The 21986-nt window shown below is 36.9% G+C and overlaps 1 pseudogene; it reads right to left on the bottom strand.

Moving 5' to 3' along the window:
• Positions 1-2066: 2066 nt before the first annotated feature.
• Positions 2067-2910, bottom strand: LOC112911814 (akirin-1 pseudogene; annotated as a pseudogene).
• Positions 2911-21986: the final 19076 nt, after the last annotated feature.

The raw sequence follows: 21986 nt of genomic DNA, 5'->3' as shown, positions 1-21986 counted from the left end.
ATTTTATTATTAAAATATTATCTTTGGGGATGCCTGGGTGGCTCAGCAGTTGAGCATCTGTCTTTGGCTCAGGGCGTGATCCCAGAGTCTGGGATCAAGTCCCACACCAGGCTTCCTGCAAGAAGCCTACTTCTCCCTCTGCCTATGTCTCTGCCTCTCTCTCTCTCTCTCTGTGTGTGTGTGTGTGTGTGTGTCATGAGTAAATAAAACCTTTTAAAAACACTATCTTTGAGTGGCTGGGAAGATGGCAGACGTTAGCATGCCCAACAAAAGCAGCTGACCATCTTTCAAAATAAGAGGGTCCTGCTTGGAGAAACTAACAAGGAGAAGCTCTCATGATACTACAAAAACATTGCTCTGGGATTCAAGATGCCATTGACAAGAAATGCCCCTTTCCTAATAATGTCTCCATCCAAGGGCAGATTCTATCTGGTGTGGTGATCAAAGTGAAGATACACAGGACCATTGTCATCTGCCAAGATTACCTCCACTACATCCAAAAGTACAACTGCTTCAAAAAATGCCATAAGAACATGTCCTTGCACCTGCCCCCCTGCTTCAAGGATGTCAACATTGGCAACGTTGTCACAATGGGTGAGTGCCAGCCCTTGAGAGAGATTGTGAGTTTCAATATGCTCAAGGTCACCAAGACTACTGGCACCAAAAAGCAGCTCCAGAGTTCTGAGACCTGACATCTTCCCACACTTTCAAACAAAATAAAGTTATTTTCCCTGTCAAAAAAATACTGTTATTGGAAGTTTTTTTTTAAGAAGGCAAGGTAAACAAATAGCTTAAGTATTTTATTTGTTTGCAACTAAGCTTGTTAACACTATGTAATGAAAATGTACAAAGAATAATGTTGCAGTTTTTGGTTAGATTTAAGTCAAAGACATTCATTAATAAAGAATCTTTGAATATGAATATTCCAAAATTTCTCTAAGCCATCTGATCAGAACTGTCTCTGAATATTACCTTACTTTGGAAGGTACTGGCATACATTTGAATTAAACTCAGAATTTTTCAAAATAAGTCCTAATTAATAAAACTATTCTATATTTAAACTAAAACAATTTTAATAGAACTTTCCTTTCCAGAAACAATAATAAAGGAAACAAGGCATTTTGTAAAATGTGGTCCTGAACAAGTCACAGTAAAAAATAAATGTATACTTAAACTTCCACCTCCTCAAAACAGAGGCTACTTTCTGTTCCACAGCCTTGGAAACAAGGTGAAGAACATTCTGTAAGCAACTTTGGGCAGGGGGTTGCCAAAACAAAGCTCAAGCAGTTCAACATGGTCACTTTTTAAAAAGAATTTTGGGGAGCCTGACCAAAGGATCCAAATTCTGTTTTTAATAACCGATACAAAGATGAAGTGGCTCCTCACAAGTAGCAGCGCCACCAGGGGCTGGCCCCGCCCCTTGCTCACCTATGTTGTGCTCCCAAGCAAACTCTGATGCTCCTGCTTCAGGGCAGACTTTTTCTTTTTAGAGGTTCAGTGTCCAGGGAGCTCTCTGTGTGAATGAGGTGAGCACAGACTCCACGTGGGTATTTTAAGGCTTGGAGTCAAAGTATTTTTCAACACAGCTAGGCAGTCCATGTGTCAAACGGCCTGTCTCCAGTTTGTCCTAATTCCTCACCACGCATTTGTAGACCTAGGACCACAGACCTTTGCTATGTCATCATAATCACATCTAATGTCCATCCTAACTTATGATTCATATTCTGTACCTGGAAACAGTCCCTGTATTTAACAATAATACCTACACATAAAACAATCCACCGTTACAACTTATATGGTCACAAAACATTAATGATCTTCTGTAGACCAAGCAAATGTTTTTAACCATAATTGTCGTGCATCAAATTCACAGCCAGAATCCCCAAGATCAAAAAAAATTGCACAATACAAATAATAACTTAAAAAACACACACACACGCATATATACACACACTCTCACACACACTTCTTACAGAACTGTGCTTGGGGAAACTCCATTTGTTGAGTGCCACTGAAGGCATATTTTACTAAACTGCCGCTCCAGGTATTTTTGTTTGGAAAATCTATCACAGTAGGGCACAGCTGTTTATTGGATGAGCAGAAAAGAAAGATATGCTTGTGGCAACCAGAAAGTTTTAAGGTCTTTCAAGTTGTATAAAATGGACCTGCAGAAACGTTTAAGTGTTCTCAGGATGCAAAGTTGGAGCTGAAATGTGATAACAAACAAGTTGCAAAAGGTGTACAGCAGCCATCTCTTGAGGTCAAACCTGGTACCCATATATGCAAGAAAGCTTCAGGACATGTTGCTTGTTGGCCTTGTCCCATATCGTCGCATAATCTGATCATGTGTGAATTTCACAAAAGATTCATATTGTTCTGCTAGTTTGGTATTGAGGATTTGCTCATACTCCTCCCGAATTTTATCTTCACAGTCTTTTAAGAGACGCTCACATATTATTCCAACTTTTCGGAGGGTAAAGGTGAGCTGGTCCTTCTTCATCCAGGAGGAACCTGGAGAACTAGGTGCTGTGAGTGCTGAGGAATGAAGCCGACTTTCTGAAGTACAAGCTTCACTCTGATTAAGAACAACTTCTAAATGTCTCCACCTCTGATAACGACTATATTCTTGTTTTATGTTCTGAAAGATTTGTTCCGGGGTCGGAAGGCGCCGCTCGCTGCCGGGCGGGGCGCACTGCGGCAGAGCCGGCGGCGGGGGCTGCGTCTGGAGCAGCGGCGGCGGCTCGCGTCCGGGGGCCTGAGGCCGGGAGTGGGGCCCGGCAGGGGGGCGCAGCGCCGCCGCTTCGGGGAACCAGGGCTCAGCAGCGCCGCCTCGAACTCCATGGGCCGCTTCAACGTCGCCCCGCACGCCATGCCGCCGCCGGGCCGGGGACCGGGAGCAGACGCGGAGGCAGCCGCGGCCCAACCTCTGGCTCCTCAGCGGGGCTCCTGTTATTGGAAGTTTATCTGGGCATTGAATTATAGTTCTTTTGTTTCTCCTTCGTATTTTTCTGCATTTCAAAACCCAACAAATAGTTTTTAAAGAATAATATATGCAAATTTTCCTGCAAGTTTGGTCTACTAAAAGCAGCCCCATGGGGAAAATGAATTTCAGGTGGAATTATTTGTATTGCCCTAGAGGTTGGTTCCTGGATGCTTTTTCTCTTTTTGCTTAAGTGAAGGGGCAAAAAATTATTAAGGTGTCAGGTTTCTCAAGTTTTTTCTCTCCCTCAAGGAAGTAAAAAGATGGAATCTTTCCAGTTTATCAGCCTCATTCAGGAGACTAATTTCCTACCAAGTGAGTTCTTAGACATTTTGCAATGCAGAAATAGAAAAATAAACTGAGGAAGACAGTATATCAAAGGTGGGCAAACAAGATGAAGTATGTAAAGAGAGAAGCAAAACTAACCTACATTATAAAGAACCAGAAGATACTGGGGAGAAAGAGGGGGGGGGGACAAGAATATTTGAAGGCATTTTTGCAGATGAGAGGCCCCAGACATGTTAGGGTGGGGCGTGCAAGAAAATTGAAGAGGGCAGCCCAGGTGGCTCAATGGTTTAGTGCCGCCTTCAGCCCAGGGCATGATTCTGGAGACCCGGGATCGAGTCCCACGTCAGGCTCCCTGCATGGAGCCTGCTTCCTCTGCCTGTGTCTCTGCCTCTCTCTCTCTGTGTGTGTGTCTCTCATGAATGAATAAATAAAATCTTTTTAAAAAAAGAAAATTGAAAAGAGAGAGGATATATAAAGTATCAATGAAATGTCCACAATAGCCAAAATATGGAAAGAGCCCAGATATCCAACGACAAAAGATTGAATAAAGATGTGGTATATACCACATATATATGTATATATATACAATGGAATATTAGCCATCAAAAAAAGAATGAAATCTTGCCATTTGCAAAGAGGTGGATGGAACTAGAGGCTTCTATGCTAAGTGAAATAAGTGAGAGAAAGATACCATATGACTTCACTCATATGTGGAATTTAGGAAACAAAACAGATGAACATAGGGGAAGGGAAGAAAAAAATAAGATAAAAACAGAGAGGGAGGCAAACCATGAGACTCTTAACTATAGGAAACAGGGTTGCTAGAGGGGAGGCGGGTGGGGAGATGGGGTAATTGGGTGATGGGCATTAAGGATGCACTTGATGGAACGAGCACTGGGTGTTATATGCAACTGATAAATCACTAAATTCTACCCCAAAAACTAATAATACACTATATGTTAAGTAAATTGAATTTAAATCTAATTTTTAAAAAGTATTGCTGGCATGTATAAATTGGATTCTATTTTATATTCTGAAAGGGACATAAGATAAAAATGTAAAATATTTTTAAATTATTTAAGATCTTTTGAATATCTTCCTTGAATACAACTCCTTGAAACGGTTGGACCCACATGGGTGCAGTATTTATAATGATTACCTTTCGGGGGCTTTTCCATGATAATGGAACTATAGAGTCATATTCAACATTACCTAAATCTAAACATACCTTAAGTCTGAGCCAAGAAATGTACATTTCTGGCATTCAGATTGTTTGAAAAATCACACAAAGAAATCAAGATGAACTTGGCATCAGCTGCGATGGTGTTTGAAATATTCTTTCAAAGGGAGAGGGATATGATAGCTGAATTCTTTCCCTTAGAATCACTGGGTGCAGTGACCTTCAAGAGATAGTATTTCATTTTTTTTAAAGATCATATCCATTTTATTTAATTGGAGTTCAATTTGTCAACATATAGTATAACACACGGTGCTTATCCGGTCCAGTGTCCCCCACAGTGCCCATCACCCAGTTACCCCATCCCCCTGCCCACCTCCCCTTCCACTACCCCTTGTTCATTTTCCGGAGTTAGGATTCTCTCATGTTCATTCTGTCACCCTCTCTGATATTTCCCACTCATTTTCTCTCCTTTCCCCTTTAATCCCTTTCACTATTTTTCATATTCCCCGAATGAATGAAACCATATAATGTTTGTCCTTCTCCGATTGACTTACTTCACTCAGCATAATACCCTCCATCCAGTTCTATCCACGTTGAAGCAAATCGTGGGTATTCTTCATTTCTAATGGCTGAGTAATATTCCATTGTATATATAGACCACATCTTCTTTATCCATTCATCTTTTGATAAACACCGAGGCTCCTTCCACAGTTTGGCTATTGCAGACATTGCTGCTGTAAACATTGGGGTGCAGGAAGAGAGTATTTCAAATGGGAAATTGGAACTGTACCAGCTGAGCAGTTTCTAAATAAAATTTCCTGTGGTAAATCCCTAGGGAAGGTTGTCACATAGAGCTGTAGGTATATATGTGTTCTCTAACACAAATTTTTTTTACCTTTTGTTTTTTTTTAAATGTAAAACTTGTGTTTTTGTAAATGAAAATGTTCATGTAATGTAAATGTAAAAGTTTTCTGTAGAAAAGTTGCAGTAATAGTACAAGGAATTCCCATATACCTTACGCTGTTGTTGTTGCTATTGTTAAATCACTTGAGAATAAATTATAGATGTCAAGGCCCTTTATTTCTAAATACTTAATTAAGATGCAAATTTTTAAAAGAAAGTTCAATTGCTTCCAGATAGGCAAGGCATATACATGAGCAATTTACTAGAGGTAGGAATATCTAGCACACACCAGATTTGAAGGTGACTCAGGATTTTGCTGAGGTGATAAAGTGAGTCCCAAAGAAGGAAGACACACCATGAAACATGCTAAAGAAATGTTAGAGAAATGGAATGTTTAGATTTCCTTAAGTTTTCCTTTCCATGTATGGCCTCTGTTTTTTCCAAAATTACTTTCTCTATTGATTTTGGTCCTCTTTCGTATTATTTATATTCATATTTCCTCAAATGCGTAATGATCCATGGTTCACTACTTGTACTTAAGATTTGAATACTAGGAAGCTGATTAGAGGTTCTGTGCACGTGGATGGGATTTAGAGATTAATTTACTCTGTAGGTGTTCTGATTGCTCTACTTTGGGGAGCAACTCCCCATGTCAACATCTTTTAGTCTTTTTCTGTTGGAGTGATCAGATTCCTCACAAAGAGCCATTCAATTTTTCCCCTGTAGTAAATCTAAATGGCAATAATCTCAGAGACTGGGATGAGGTGGGTATCAATATTGAGTATGTAAACTTTCATAAAATTAATTTTATGATTTTAAATATAGTACTTCTCACTTCAGTTGTGCTGGGGTTCCCTGCTCCAGAAATTGTTTTACCTCCTCTGAAAAATGAATCTCCAATCTTTAGCCAAGTTGGAAGAAAGGAAGTTGACTGGCTGTGCTCAGTGGGGTGGGAATCCAGAAATTTAACTAATTTTAGATAAAATTTAGACAGTCAACCATTGCTTTTTATCATCATCTTCATTCTCATACTCAGGAATACTCAGTGCTGCCAATTCCTGACCCTTTTGGGGGTTTCTCAGGGTGAATTGGATTACTTTTAAGTTTTCTCCATTACTTGGGATTCAGCTGTCTCAGGTACGCAAAGTCAGTTTCATTGTTTCCTTCTTCCAAAATTATGTTGCTGTTATTTGTCTCCTTCTCTCTAGAATGTAGTAGACTTACACCTTCATAATATCCCATTGCTGTCATTTTTGTGAGTTTTCTGGAATATTTGGTCCACCTTCTCTGAAATTTCCAGATTCTATCATTTTTCAATCATTCTGAGTGACATCTGTTCCCTTTCAAGACTTACTAGAATTGGGAATTTATGGCATAAGTGCATATAACTTGGAGCTAAAGTGTAGAAGGAATTATGGAGGGGAGAAGAAGTGTAGGCATCTCTCCAGTGGGAGACTTGGGATTGAACAGAATGTACTGCATTCATTAGGGTCATTTTCAACCTCTTTAAAATTTTGGTTCATTATCTACACCAGCACCTTCAGAACTATATTTAGTTGCATTCTCTATACATTCTCCATGAGTTATTAGTGTATACCATACCTAGCTTGAGGCAGTTTCTAATGTGCCCAGTCATAAGGCTGCTGGAGGAGGGGATGGGGAAATCCTGACAGGGTAGGGAAAGAAAACTCTGATATCAGTGATTACTCATTAAGCACAGATAAACACAGACAGAATATCAAAATGAACCCACTTCATTTTGATCCAACTTCAGCAATCATCACATCATGGCCAATCTTGCTTATTCCACATCTCCACTAATCCTTCATATCATCACTGCCCCCACTCCAATATTCAGAATATTTTGAAGCAAATTCCAGACATATAATTTTACTGGTAAAAATTTTGGTATATACTTCTAAAAAGCAAGGATTCTCCTTTTTAAGCATAACCACAATACTATCATCAAACATACATCTCAAAATCAACAAGAATTAGAGTAAGTTTAAAAGGTAAGCTATGAGCTAGAAATAAGGCTTCATTCATCGTTGAATAGAATTTAGAACAGTGTCATTGTATGATCCTGACCTTCCAGGAACATTCAAGAAGAACTACTCATTTAAGGAAGCATGTTTTTTCTTTTTTAAAAGTTTTTATTGAAATTCATTAGTTAGCATGTGTACAAGTTTCAAGTGTACAATATAGTGATTCAGCACTTCCATACAATGCCCACTGCCCACCACAAGTACACTACTTAACCTCCATCACCTATTTAAAACCCACCCACCTCCTTCTGGTAACCATCAGTTTGTTCTCTATAGTTAAGCGTCTGTTTCTTGGTTTGCCTCTGTCTTCTTTTCCTTATGCTCATTTGGTTTGTTTCTGAAATTCCAAATATGAGTGAATCATATGACATTTGTTTCTCTGACTAACTTATTTCACTTAGCATAATACTCTCTAGCTCCAACCACATGATTGCAAATGGCAGGATTTCATCCTTTTTAATGGCTCAGTAATATTCCATTGTATGTATGTATGAATGCACTTATATACATACATATTACCTCTTTATCCATTCAGCAGTTGATGGACATTTAGACTGTTCCTGTAATTTGGCTATTGTGGATAATGCTGCTATAAACATCATTGTACATGTATCCATTCGAATTAGTATTTTTGTATTCTTTAGGTAAATACCCAGTAGTGCATTTGCTGGCTTATAGGGTAATTATATTTTTAACTTTTTGGGAAAACTACATATTGTGTTCCAGAGTGGCCACATCAGTTTGCATTCCCACCAACAGTGCAAAAGGTTTCCCTTTTTTCCACATCTTACCGACATTTGTATCTTGTGTTGTTGATTTTGGCCATTCTGACAGGTGTGAGGTGATAATTCTTGGTAGTTTTTTTTAATTTTTATTTCCCTGATGGTAAGTGATATTGAGCATCTTTTCATGTGTCTCTTGACCACCTTCATGTCTTCTTTGGGAAAATGCCTATTCATGCTTTCTGCCCATTTTTAAATTAGATCATTCATTTTTGTGGGTGTTGCATTTTCTAAGTTCTTTATATATTTTGGAGACTAGCCCTTTATCAGATATGTCATTTGCAAATATTGTTCCCCATTCTGTAGGTTGCCTTTTGATTTTGTTGATTATTTCCCTCACTGTGCAGAACATTTTTATTTGGGTAAAGTCCCAATAGTTTATTTTTGCTTTTGTTTCCCTTGCCTCAGGAAACATATCTAAAAAGTTGCTATGGCCAATGTCAAAAAGGTTACTGCCTGTGTTCTCCTCTAGGATTTTAATGATTCCCTGTCTTACATTTAGGTCTTTAATCCATTTTGTATTTATTTTTGTGTATGATGTAGGAAAGTGGTACAGTTTCATTCTTTTATATGTTGCTGCCCAAGTTTTCCCAACACCATTTGTTGAAGAGATTTTTTTCCCATTGAATATTCCTTCTTGCTTTGTTGAGTATTAATTGACCATATAGTTGTGGGTTTATATCTGAGTTTTCTATTCTGTTCCATTGAAGTATGTGTCTAGTTTTCTGCCAGTACCATACTCTTTTGATCATGACAGCTTTGTAATATAACTTAAAATCTGGAATTGTTTTGCCTCAAGCTTTGCTTTTCTTTTTCAAGATTCCTTTGTATATTCAGAGTCTTTATGGTTCCATACAAATTTTAGGATTGTTAGTTCTACCTCCGTGAAAAATGCTGTGGGTGTTTTGATAGGGATTATATTAAATGCAATTAGGTGTAGTGGATCGCTTAGAGTAATATAGACATTTTTACCATATTTACTCTTCCAATCCATGATTATGGAATGTCTTTCCATTTCTTTCTGTCATCTTCAATTTCTTACATCTGCATTCTATAGTTTTCAGAGTACAGGTCTTTTACCTCTTTGGTTATGTTTATTCCTAGGTATCTTAGGGGTTTTGGTGCAATTATAAATGGGATTGATTCCTTGATTTTTATTTCTGCTGCTTCATTATTGTTTACAGAAATGCAACAGATTTCTGTAGGTTGATTTTGTGTCCTGCAACTTTACTGAATTTATTTATCAGTTCTAGCAATTTTTTGGCGTAGTCTTTTGGGTTTTCTGTATAAGAATATAATTTCGGGCAGCCTGGAGGGCTCAGTGGTTTAGCGCTGCCTTTGGCCAAGGGTGTGATCCCAGAGTTCCGGGATTGAGTCCCACGTTGGGCTCCCTGCATGGAGCCTGCTTCTCCCTCTGACTGTGTCTCTGCCTCTCTCTCTCTTTCTCTCTCTCTCTAATAAATAAATAAAATCTTTTAAAAAAAAGAGTATCATGTCTTCTGCAAATAGTGACAGTTTTACTTCTTCCTTGCTGATTTGGATTCCTTTTATTTCTTTTTGTTGTCTGATTGGTGGCTAGGCCTTCCAGTACTATGTTAAATAACAGTGCTAAATAAATCCCTGTCTTGTTCCTGACCATAGAGGAAAAGCTCTCAGTCTTTCCCCATTGAGGATGATATTAGCTGTGGGTTTTCTGTGGGTGGCCGTTATTATGTTGAGGTATGTTCCCTCTAACTCTGTTGAGGGTTTTTATTATAAATTGATGTTGTATTTTGTCAAATGCTTTTTTCTGCATCTATTGAATGGATCATGTGGTTCTTTTATTAAAATGTGGTGTATCATGTTGATAGATTTGCAATTACTGAACCCTCTTGCAACCCAGGAATAAATTCCACTTGATAGTGGTGAATGATTCTTTTAATGTATCGTTGGATTAAGTTTGCTAGTATTTTATTAAGAATTTTTGCATCCATGTTCATCAGGGATATTGCCCTGGACTTCTCTTTCTTTTTTACTTAATTTTTAAATTAAATTTCAATTTGCCAGCATATAGTATGACACCCAGTGCTCATCACATCATGTACCCTCCTTAATGCCCATCACCCAGTTACCCCATCCCCCTGGCCAACCTCCCCTTCAGCAACCCTCAGTTTGTTTCCCAGAGTTAAAAGTCTCTCACAGTTTGTCTTCCTCTCTGATTTTCCCCCATTTACATCAACGTGAATGAAACTGAAGGGTATAATGCTAAGTGAAATAAGTCAGTCAAAGAAAGACAATTATATGGTTTTACTCATATGTGGAATATAAGGAGGAATAATGCAAGGGATCATAAGGGAAGGAGAGGGAACTGAATGAGTTCTATTTCTTAGTGGAGTCCTTATCTGGTTTTGGTATCAAGGTAGTGCTGACATCATAGAACAAATTTGGAAGTTTTCCTTCCATTTCTATTTTTCAATATAGTTTGAGAAGAATAGGTATTAACTCTTCTTTAAATATTTGGTGGAAAAAAAATAAATAAATATTTGGTGGAATTCCCCTATGAAGACTTCTGGCCCTGAACTTTGTTGCGAGATTTTTGATTACTGACTCAATTTCTTTGGTCAATTCAAATTTTCTATTTCTTCCTATTTTAATTTTGATAGTTTATATGTTTCTAAGAATTTATCCATTTCTTCCAGGTTGCCCAATTTGTTGGCATATGTTTTTTCGTAATATTCTTCTATAGTTGTTTGTATTTCTGTGGTGTTGGTTGTTATTTCTCCTCTCTCATTACTGATTTTATTTATTTAGGGCCTTTCTCTATTCTTTTTGATAAGTCTGGCTATGGGCTTATCGATTTTACTAAGTTTTTCAACTAACCAGCTCCTGGTTTCATTGATGTGTTCTCTTTTTTTTTAGATTATTTATTTGTTTGTTTGTTTGTTTGTTTGTTTATTTATTTATTTATTTATTTATGAGAGACAGAGAGAGAGGCAGAGACATAGGCAGAGGAAGAATCAGGCTCCCCACAACGAGCCCAATGTGGGACTCAATCCCAGATCCTGGGATCACGCCCTGAGCCAAAGGCAGATGCTCAACCACTGAGCCATCCAGGTGTCCCTCATTGATGTGTTCTATTGTTTTTGTTTTAGTTTCTATGTCATCTATTTCTGCTCTTATCTTTATTATTTCCTTCCTTCTGCTGGCTTTAGCTTTATCCATTGTTCTTTTTCCAGCTCCTTGAGGTGTAATTAGGCTGTTTATTTGAGATTTTTCTTCCTTCTTAAGGTATGTCTGTATTGCCGTACTTCCCTCTTAGGATTGCTTTTGCTGCCTCCCAAAGGTTTTAGACCATTGTGTTTTCAGTTTCATTTATTTCCACATTTTTTTTTAATTTCTTCTTTGATTTCCCAGCTGACCCATTCATTCTTTAGTAGCATGTTATTTAACCTCCATGTATTTGTGTTTTTTCTTTTTTAAAATTATTTTATTTATTTGAGAGAGAGAGAGAGACATTAAGAGAGCACAGCAGAGGCAATGATGAGGCAGAGGGAGAAGCAGGCTCCCTGCAAAGAAGGGAGCTGAGCCCAACACTTGAGCCCAGGACCCTAGGATCATGACCTGAGCTGAAGACAGATGCTTACCCAAACTAAGCCACCCAGGCATCCCTGTATTTGTGTTTTTCTAAATATTTTCTTGTGGTTTCTTTCTAGTTTCATAGCCTTATGGTCAGAAAAGATGCATGGTATGATTTCAATCTTTTATATTTGTTGAGGCCTGATTTGTGACCTAGTATGTGATCTATTCTGGAGAATGTCCCATGTGCACTTGAAAAGAATGTGTATTCTGCTGTTTTAGAATGAAATGTTCTATATAGGGCAAACCGGGTGGCTCCGCAGTTTAGTGCCGCCTTCAGCCCAGGGCCTGATCCTAGAGACCCGGGATCAAGTCCCACATCAGGCTTCCTGCATGGAGCCTGCTTCCCCCTCTGCCTGTGTCTCTGCCTCTGTGTGTGTGTGTGTGTGTGTGTGTGTGTGTGTCTCATGAATAAATAAATAAAATCTTTTTTAAAAAAGAAATGTCTGTATATATCTTTTAAGTCCATCTGGTCCAGTATGTCACTCAAAGCCATGGTTTCCTAGTTGATTTTCTGTTTAGTAGATCATCTGTCCATTGATGTAAGTGAGGTATTAAAGTCCTACTATTATGGTATTATTATGAATGAGTTCCTTTATATTTGTAATTAACTGTTTTATATATTTGAGTGCTCCCATGTAGGGTGCATATAGGTTTGTAATTGTTAGTATTTCTTGTTGGATTGTCCCCTTTATTATGATATAATGCCTTTCTTCATCTCTTGTTATAGTCTTTGTTTTAAAGTTTAGTTTCTCTGGTGTAAGTATTGCTACCCCAGCTTTCTTTTGATATCCATTTATGTGATAAATATTTCTCCATCCCTTCACTTTCATTTTTTAAAGATTTTATTTATTTATTCATGAGAGACACAGAGAGAGAGAGAGGCAGAGACATAGGCAGAGGGAGAAGCTGGCTCCCCACAAGGAGCCTGATATGGGACTCAATACCGGATCCTGGGATCAGGACCTGAGCCAAAGGCAGATGCTCAACCACTGAGTCATCCAGGCGTCCCATCCCTTCACTTTCAATTGGCAGGTACCCTAGGTCTAAAATGAGTGTCTTGTAGGCAGCATATAGATGGGTCTTATTTTTTTAATCCATTCTGATGCCCCATGTCTTTTGATTAGAGTGTTTAGTCCATTTACATTCAGCTTAATTATTTATGCATATGTATTTACTGCCATTTTATCACTTTTTTTGCCATTGGTCCTGGAGAGATTTTCTCTGTTCCTTTCTTGCATCTTTTTACATGTATATTTTTCCACATGATTTAAGGGATCAGGTTGTCTAGTTCAAAAACCAATCAAATAAAGAATCCATGTAAGTATATTTGTTAGGACCTGTTAAATAGTCAATTAAGAAAAATTGACATCTTTATAAATTATTTTCTGAAAATTATTATCATGAAATATACATAGATGCTCTGCTCTAACAGGGCATATTTTTAACATATACAGTAATAATAATAACAAATCAACGTTCATTTACCCACACTAGAAATACAACTAGAAGTATTACTTTCACTACTGTTTATTCTTAATTAATTAAAGAATTAATTCTTAATTCATATAATATTTACCATCTCAACCATTTTTCCAGCTTTATTAAGGTATAATGAACATGTAAAATTACATATATTTATTTATTATTTATTTATTTATTAAAATTTTATTTATTTATTCACGAGAGACAGAGAGAGAGAGGGAGAGACACAGGCAGAGGGAGAAGCAGGCTCCATGCAGGGAGCCTGACGTGGGACTCGATGATCCCGGGTCTCCAGGATGACGCCCTAGGCCGAAGGCAGGTGCTAAGCCGCTGAGCCACCCGGGAATCCCCTTATTTTTTTTAAAGATTTTATTTATGTATTTATTCATGAGAGACGCAGAGAGAGAGGCAGAGACACAGGCAGAGGGAGAAGCAGACTCCCTGTGTGGAGCCTGATGAGGGACTTGATCCCAAGACCTCAGGATCACGATCTGAGCTAAAGGCAGAGCTCAACCACTGAGCCACCCAAGTGCCCCAAATTACATATATATTTAATGTGTACAACTTGATGATTTAATGTACATATGCATTGTAAAATGATTACGACAATCAAGTTAATTAACAACCTCACAATCGCCTTTTTATTTATTTATTTATTTTTGGTTAGCATGCTCAAGATCTATTAGCAAGTTTCAAGAACACAATACAATGTTATAACTACAGCCACTAAGTTGCACATTAGATCCTCAGAACTTATTCATTTTATAACTGAAGGTTTGTATCCTTTCACCGATATCTCCCCATATATGCCCCACCACTCAGCTACTGGTAACCATCATTGTACTATTTGCTTCTGTGAGTTTACTTTTTTTTAAGATTCCACATATAGATGACACCACACAGTATTTGTCTTTCTCTTTCCAGCTTTCTTCACTTTATAATGCTCTCCAGTTTCATCTATGTTGATGCAAATAGCAGAATTTCCTTCTTTTTCATGACCAAATAATATTCACATTTTCTTTTTTTTATTAAAGTATAATGGAGATACAATATTATATTAGTTTCAAGTGTAGAACACATTAATTTAGCAAGTCTATATGCTACTTAATGCTGCACAATAAGTGTAGTCAACATCTGTCATATACAATGTCATTATAATATCATTAACTGTATTCTTTATGCTGTATTTTCATCTCCGTGACCCTCATTTTCCTCATCCATACAACACTTTGTTTCCATGTCTTGGCTACTGTGAATGATGCTTTAGTCAACATGGGGGTGCAGATATCTCTTTGAAATCCTGTTTTCATTTCCTTTGGATATACACCCAAAAGTGGGATTGCTATATCACAATGTAATTATACTTTAAATTTTTTTGAAAAAAAAAATGACTATCAATTTACATTTCTACCAGTGTACAGGGGTTCTATTTTCTCCACATCCTTGACAATACTTGATATCTTTTTCTTTTTTATATTAACAATTCTGTCAGATAATATTTCATTGTGATTTTGATTTACATTTCCATGATGTTTAGTGATATTGAGCAATATTTCATATAACCTGTTAGCCATTTGTATATCTTTGGAAAGATATTCAAGTCCTTTGTCCATTTTTAATCGATTATTTTTTGCTATTTAATTCATTGTATAAATGTTTTATATATTTTGGATATTAACCCTTTATCAGATACATAGTGTGCAAATATTTTTTCCCATTTTGTAGGTTGTCTTTTCATTTTGTTGAACCATGTAAAATTTGCCCTTATGTGTCTGGGTTATTTCGCTTAGCATAATATCTTCAGGGTCCATCCATCTCATGGTACATGTCAGAATTTCCTTCCTTGTTAAGGCTGAATAATATTCCATTGTATGTATATGCCACATTTTGTTTATTTATTCCTCGTTGATGGGCACTTTGGTTGCTTCCACCTCTTAGCTACTGTGAACAATACTACTGTGAATTATATATGCTACATACAAATATTTCTTCAGAACCCTACTTTCAATTATTTTGGATATATCCCCAAAAGTGGAATTGCTGAGTCATATGCTAATATTATTTTTAATTTTTTGAGGAGCTGCCATACTAGATTTTTATCTTTATTTTATCTTTGAAAACTTTTTGTCTTTATCCTCAAAGCCCAGGAAATCACTACCTCTAGGGCAAGATGGTTTTTATCACCAGTGTATGTAGAGAACTTTCTTAATTTTAGGCATTCACTGAATTAAAACTGAATCACTGCTACCCTCAAATAATATATCACCTTCATCTCTAGTGTCAATGACATTATTATTTTCACAAAGTACACACAGTTTTCACTGCTCTTCATCAATTCATTATATCTGATCTAGTATCTGATATCATTTTTCTCTTCTTGAAGAACATTCTTTAGAACTTCCTTTAGTTCCACTGTTCTAGTGGCAAAATCTTTCAGTTTTTGTTTCACTGGAGATGTCCATTTTTATCTTATCACTACTATTTTTGTCATGCCAAATCATTTACTTTTTATTCACATTTTTATTACGAAAAAATTCAAACACAGAAAAGCTAAAAGAATAATGCAGTGTACTCTGTATACCACTATGTGAATTCAACAAATGTTAACATCTTGTCATATTTTATTTAATGTCTCTCTGTTCATGTTTGTGTGTGTGTGTATGCATGTGTATGTATAAAATCCGTGAGGAATTCATAGAAACAGAAAGTAAAAATGGTGGTTACCAGGGACTGAGGATTGGGGGGAAATAGAGAGTTATTGTTTATTTTTTATTTTATTTTATTTTTGAGAGTTCTTGTTTAGTGGGTGTGGAATTTTAGTTTTGTAAAATGAAAAACTTCTGACTGGATTGTGTGTTTTTATCCATTCTTTCAATCTCTGTGAATATACTTAACACTACTGAACTATACACTTAAAAGTGATTAAGATGGTAAAATTTATGTTAACGCTTTTTATCACAATTTTTTAAAAACCCTAGAAAAGTTTTTTTATGAATATCTAAAGCACAACAAAATACATGGCTCTACAAGTATATGGTAAGAAGAAAAAGTGGGGGGAAATATGATGCCGTGCCAGTCATCTTATCAATCATGACATTAATTCTTCCAACATAGTTCCAGATGGTCTAACTTGTACTCTGTTATGAATATAGTGGCTTAGAGTCATCTGTATTTAAAATGGAGCAGTGGTCTAATAAGCTGTAATGAAAGGGGATATGTTACTTCTTGTTCACTCTCGTCCCTGGGGTGCAGCTTTTTGAAGTCTGTGCTGCTCCTGGCTGTGTTTGCCCTCAAAACTATTCTATTTTTCCTGCTCTCAGCCTCTTGGAGAAAAGTCTCCATGGTTGGGAGGAAGAGAGATGCCAGGGCATTTCTCTGAATTTTGGGCAGCTTCTCTGGCAGTGACTCATTTCTCTATCTTCATTTCTTCATACCTTAGTCAATAAGATATAACTGTACTGAATCTTTTATTAATATATAATTATATTTTTGTCTTCTGTAAAGTTTCTTGATTTAAAGTCTATTTTGGGGGCACCTGGATGGCTCAGACAGTTAGGCAGCTGTCTTTGGCTCAGGTCATGATCTCAGGGTCCTGGAATCAAGCCCCATGTCAGGCTCCCTGCTCAGCAGGAAGTCTGCTTCTCCCTCTGCCCCGTCCCTGCTTGTGCTTTCTCTCTCTCTCTCAAATAAAAGTAAGTAAGTAAGTAAGTAAGTAAGTAAATAAATAAATAAATAAATAAATAAATAAATAAATAAATAAATAAAATATTTGTAAAAACGGTTTTTAAAAATAAAAATAAATTAAGTCTATTTTGGCTGATATTAGTATGGTCATCCCTGATCTCTTTTGGTTATAATTTGCATGGAATACCTTTTTCCATGCTTTCACTTCCAATGTATTTGTATCTTTATATCTAAAATGAGTCTCTTGTAAGAACAAACTGATGGTTACCAGAGGGGAGGAGAGTAGCAGAATGGGTTAAACAGGTGATGGGGATTAAGAAGTCCACTTGTTCTGATGAGCACTGAGTCATGTATAGAATTGTTGAATCACATGAAACTAATATAATACTGTTTGTTAACTGAGTGAAATTAAAATAAAAACTTTTAATTAACTAATTTAAAAATTAATCTCTTGTAGACAGTATATATTTGGCTCGTGTGTTTTTATCCATTCTTTCCTTTTGACAGAGTTTAACCATTTACACTTAAGGTAATTACTGATAATGAGGGACTTCTGTCATTTTACAATCTGTTTTCTATATATCTTATAGCTTTTGTCCCTCGTCGCATGCATTACTGTATCATTTTGTGTTTAGTTGATTTTTGTAGTGAAATGTTTAATTTCCTTCCTCATTTCCTTTTATGTATTTTCTGTAGCTATTTAATTTGCGGTTACCAAGGGTTACATTCAGTATCCTAATTTTAATATATAACTACTTAACTTGGGGATCCCTGGGTGGCTCAGCGGTTTGGCGCCTGCCTTTGGCCCAGGGCGCGATCCTGGAGTCCCGGGATCGAGTCCCGCATCGGGCTCCTGGCATGGAGCCTGCGTCTCTCTCTGCCTGTGTCTCTGCCTCTCTCTCTCTCTCTCTATCTATCTCTATCTCTATCATGAATAAATAAATACAATCTTTAAAAAAAATAACTGCTTAACTTTGATAACATACAAAAATTCTGTTCCTTCACAACTCTATCTCCACCTCTTTCAGTTGTCAATGTGACAAAATTATCTTTATACACTGTGTGTCACAAAACACAAACTAACAATCTTTTAAAATGTGTTAGCTTCTTAAATCATGTAGAAAAATTTTGGAGTTACAAATCAAAATTATAATAATAGTACCTCTTATAATTGCCTACTATTAACATCTTTAGGGATGCCTGGGTGGCTCAGCGGTTGAGCATTTGCCTTTGGCTCAGGGCGTGGTCCTGGAGTCCTGGGATCCAGTCCCACATCAGGCTTCCTGCATGGAGCCTGCTTCTCCCTCTGCCCGTGTCTCTGCTTCTCTCTGTGTGTGTGTGTGTCTCATGAATAAATACATAAATTCTTTTTTAAAAAACTCAGCTTTTGTTTATCTGGGAATGTCTTAATTTCTCCCTCACTTTTGAAGGACAATTTTACTGAATATAGAATCCTTGCTTCCTGGGACTTTTCTTTGAATGTATCAGGATACCACCTCTGATCTCCAAAGTTTTTGATGAGAAACCTGCTGATAATATGTATTGAAGATTCCCTTGTATGTGATGAGTTGCTTCTCTCTTGCTGCTTTCAATATTCTCTTTTCCTTTGGCATTTGTAAGTTTGATCCCTTTGAGTTCATCTTACTTAGAATTCTTTAAGCATCTTGGATGTTTGTATTCATATCTTTCATCAAATTTGGGATATCTCCAGCCATTATTTCTTCAAATAATCTCTCTGCTCCTTTCTTCTCTCTTCTCCCTCTGAAATTCCCACAATGTGTAAAAAAGCTTCTTAATGGTATCTCACAGGTCCCTTCAGCTCATGTTCACTTTTCATTATTCTTTTTATTTCTGTTAATCAAACTCAATACCTTCCATTGCCCCATCTTGAAGTTTACTGATTATTTTTTATGTCTGTTCAAATCTGCCTTTGAATCCTTCTGGTGATTTTTAAATTTTAGTTATTGTGCTTTTCAGCTCCAGAATTTCTTTTTTGGTTTCTTTTTAGATTTTTTCTTTTTTTAAGATTCTATTTATTTATTCATGAGAGACGCACACACAGAGAGAAGGGGGCAGAGACACAAGCAGAGGGAGAAGCAGGCTCCATGCAGGGAGCCTGATGTGGGACTAGATCCCAGGACTCCAGGATCACACCCTGGGCCAAAGGCAGGTGCTAAACCACTGAACCACCCAGGGATACCCCCTTTTTAGATTTTCTGTCTCCTTATTGATACTTCCATTTTGCTATTCATTATTTTTATGACTTTCTCCACATCTTCCTTTAATTAACTGAACATCTTTAAGACTGTTGCTTAAAATATTTTTCTAGTAGATTTGACATCAAGTGTTTTTCAGGGACAATTTTTGTTGATTTTTTTCCCTTTGAATACTTCTTTTCTTTATATGGCTTGTGATTTTTTGTTGTTGAAAACTAGACATTTGAATCTAATAATGAAGTAATTCCAAAAATCAGATTCTCCCTCTTCCACAGGTTTTGCTGTCTTTTGCTATAATTGTTTTAGGCTGTCTCTATGCTGAGGTTCAGCCTGTGGTAGGAACTTAAGATCTTCTCATGTCTTTTTTGAGCCTTTCTGTGGGCATGCATGCTCACTTTCTAATTTCCCCATACATAAAGTTGTTTTTACATTTCCTGATCTCTAATATCTGGCTCTCTAAAGGGGAAAAATGAGGAATCAAAGGGGAGAGGAGGGGAAAAGGTACCAGCCCTTTAAATCCACTGAGAGTCACTTCAGCCAAAGAGGATGGGATTTGTAACAATACAGGGAGATGCAACAACAGTGGCCACTGCTTTTTTGTCTGTATGATTCAAACCAACAGTTGATGATCAGAAGGCAGATCCTTGATAGTTGGAGAACATGGTCTTTTTTGCCTACCATGGCTCCTGCAAGCTGTGTGTAAACTGCTCCAGGGACACATGCATAGCTGCCTGCCTTTGGCTGGGGATGGGAAATGAGTGGCTGCTACCATTTTAAGAGCTGAAATTGACCAAAATTAACTTCAATTTGCTATCCAAGCCTTCCCCTGGAAGTTTTGATCTTTCAATACACTCCAGAATTCCAAAATAGTTACATCAGACAGTTTCTGCCAGTGCAGTTGTCTAGGAGGGAAGACAGATTCCTGATGCTTCCTACCCAACCATCTTCCCAGAATCCTCTCACCCAAGAGCCCTAATATTTAATACACTTTAATTTTTAGAAGTGTTAGCCTTATAAAAAAGGGGGAATATAGTATAGGGAGTCACCATATACCTTGCACCCAGTTTCCCCTATTATTAACAGTTTTTATCAGTATGGTACATTTGTTATAATTAATGAACCAATATTGATACTTAATTATTAGCTAACATCCATAATTCATTCAGATTCCCTTACTTTTAAACTAATGTCCTTTTTCTCTTCCAAGATTCTATACAGGATATCTCATTATATTTACTTGTCATGTCTCCTTAGATTCATCTTGACTGTGATCATTTTGACACTTCCCTCATTTTTGATGACTTTGACAGTTTGGGGGAGTACAGGTCATATATTTTGTAGGAATCCTTTCAGAATTTATCTGATGTTTTTCTCAAGATTAGACTAGGGTTACATGTTTGTAGGAGAAAGATGGCAAGGTACAGTGTTGTTTTAATCATATTATATAAAGGGTACAGGGATGCCTGGATGGCTCAGCGGTTAAGTACCTGCCTTCAGTCCAGGGTGTGATCCTGGGGTTCGGGATCAAGTCCCACATTGAGGGGAGCCTGCTTCTCCCTCTGCCTGTGTCTCTGCCTCTCTCTTTATGTATCTCTCATGAATAAATAAAATATTTTTAAAAGGGTACATACTTCAATATCACTCATCATCACGGAACTGCAAATCAAAAACTACACTGAGATATCACCTTACACCTGTCAGAATGGCTAAAATCAAAAACACAAAAAAATAAGAAGTTTTGGCAAGGATGTGGAGAAAAAAAGGAACCCTTATTCACTGTTGGTGGGAATGCAAACTGGTAAAGTCACTCTGGAAAACAATATGGAGATTCCTCAAAGAGCTTTAAAATACAACTACTCTACAAACCAGTAATCATAGCACTGGGTATTTACCCCCAAAATACAAAAACACTAATTCAAGGGGATACACATATCCTCATGTTTATTGAAGTATTATTTATAATAGCCAAATTATGGAAGCAGTCCTAGTGTCCATCAATAAGTAAATGGAGAAAGAAGATGTGGTGTATACATACATATAATGGAATATTACTCAGCCATAAAAAGGAATGAAATCTTGCCATTTTCAATGACATGAATGGAACTAGAGAGTATAATGCTAAGCATAATAAATTAGAGAAAGACTGATCTCACTCATATGTGAAATTTAAGAGACAAAACAAATGAGCGAAGCAACAATAAAAGAGAGAAAGGCAAACCAAGAAACATACTCTAGAGAACAAGCATGGTTACCATAAGGGAAATGGGTGAGGGGGTAGATGAAATAGGTAATGGGAACTAAAGAATATACTTATTTTGATGAGCCCTGAGTAATGTACAGAATTGCTGAATCACTATATTGTACACCTGAAACTACTATACACTGTATGTTAATTATACTAGAATTAAAATAAAAAACTTAATTAAAAATGAGTACCTACTATCAACATTATTTGTGACTGTGCATGTTGAAATTGATCACCTGTTTTAGGTAGTGTTTGTCAGGTTTTTCCATTGTGAAGCTCTATTTTTTAAAATTAAACTTTTCATTTTAGGACAATCATAGATTTACATATAGTTGTTAGAAGTAATACATAAATATCGCATGTACCCAGTTTTCCCCAATGGTTACATAAAAAAATAGTGCAATATCACAACTAGAAAAGTGGCATTGATACAGTCAAAACTCAGACATTTCCATCACTATTTGCATCCCTTATGTTATGCTTCTATAGCCACACCCACTTTCTTCTCACTCTCACTCCCTACTTAATCCTCGATGATCACTAATTTGTTATCCATTTCTCTA

This window comes from Vulpes vulpes, chromosome X, assembly GCF_048418805.1.
Source record: "Vulpes vulpes isolate BD-2025 chromosome X, VulVul3, whole genome shotgun sequence".
Taxonomy (NCBI): domain Eukaryota; kingdom Metazoa; phylum Chordata; class Mammalia; order Carnivora; family Canidae; genus Vulpes; species Vulpes vulpes.
This window is presented reverse-complemented; position numbering and strand designations above follow the sequence as displayed.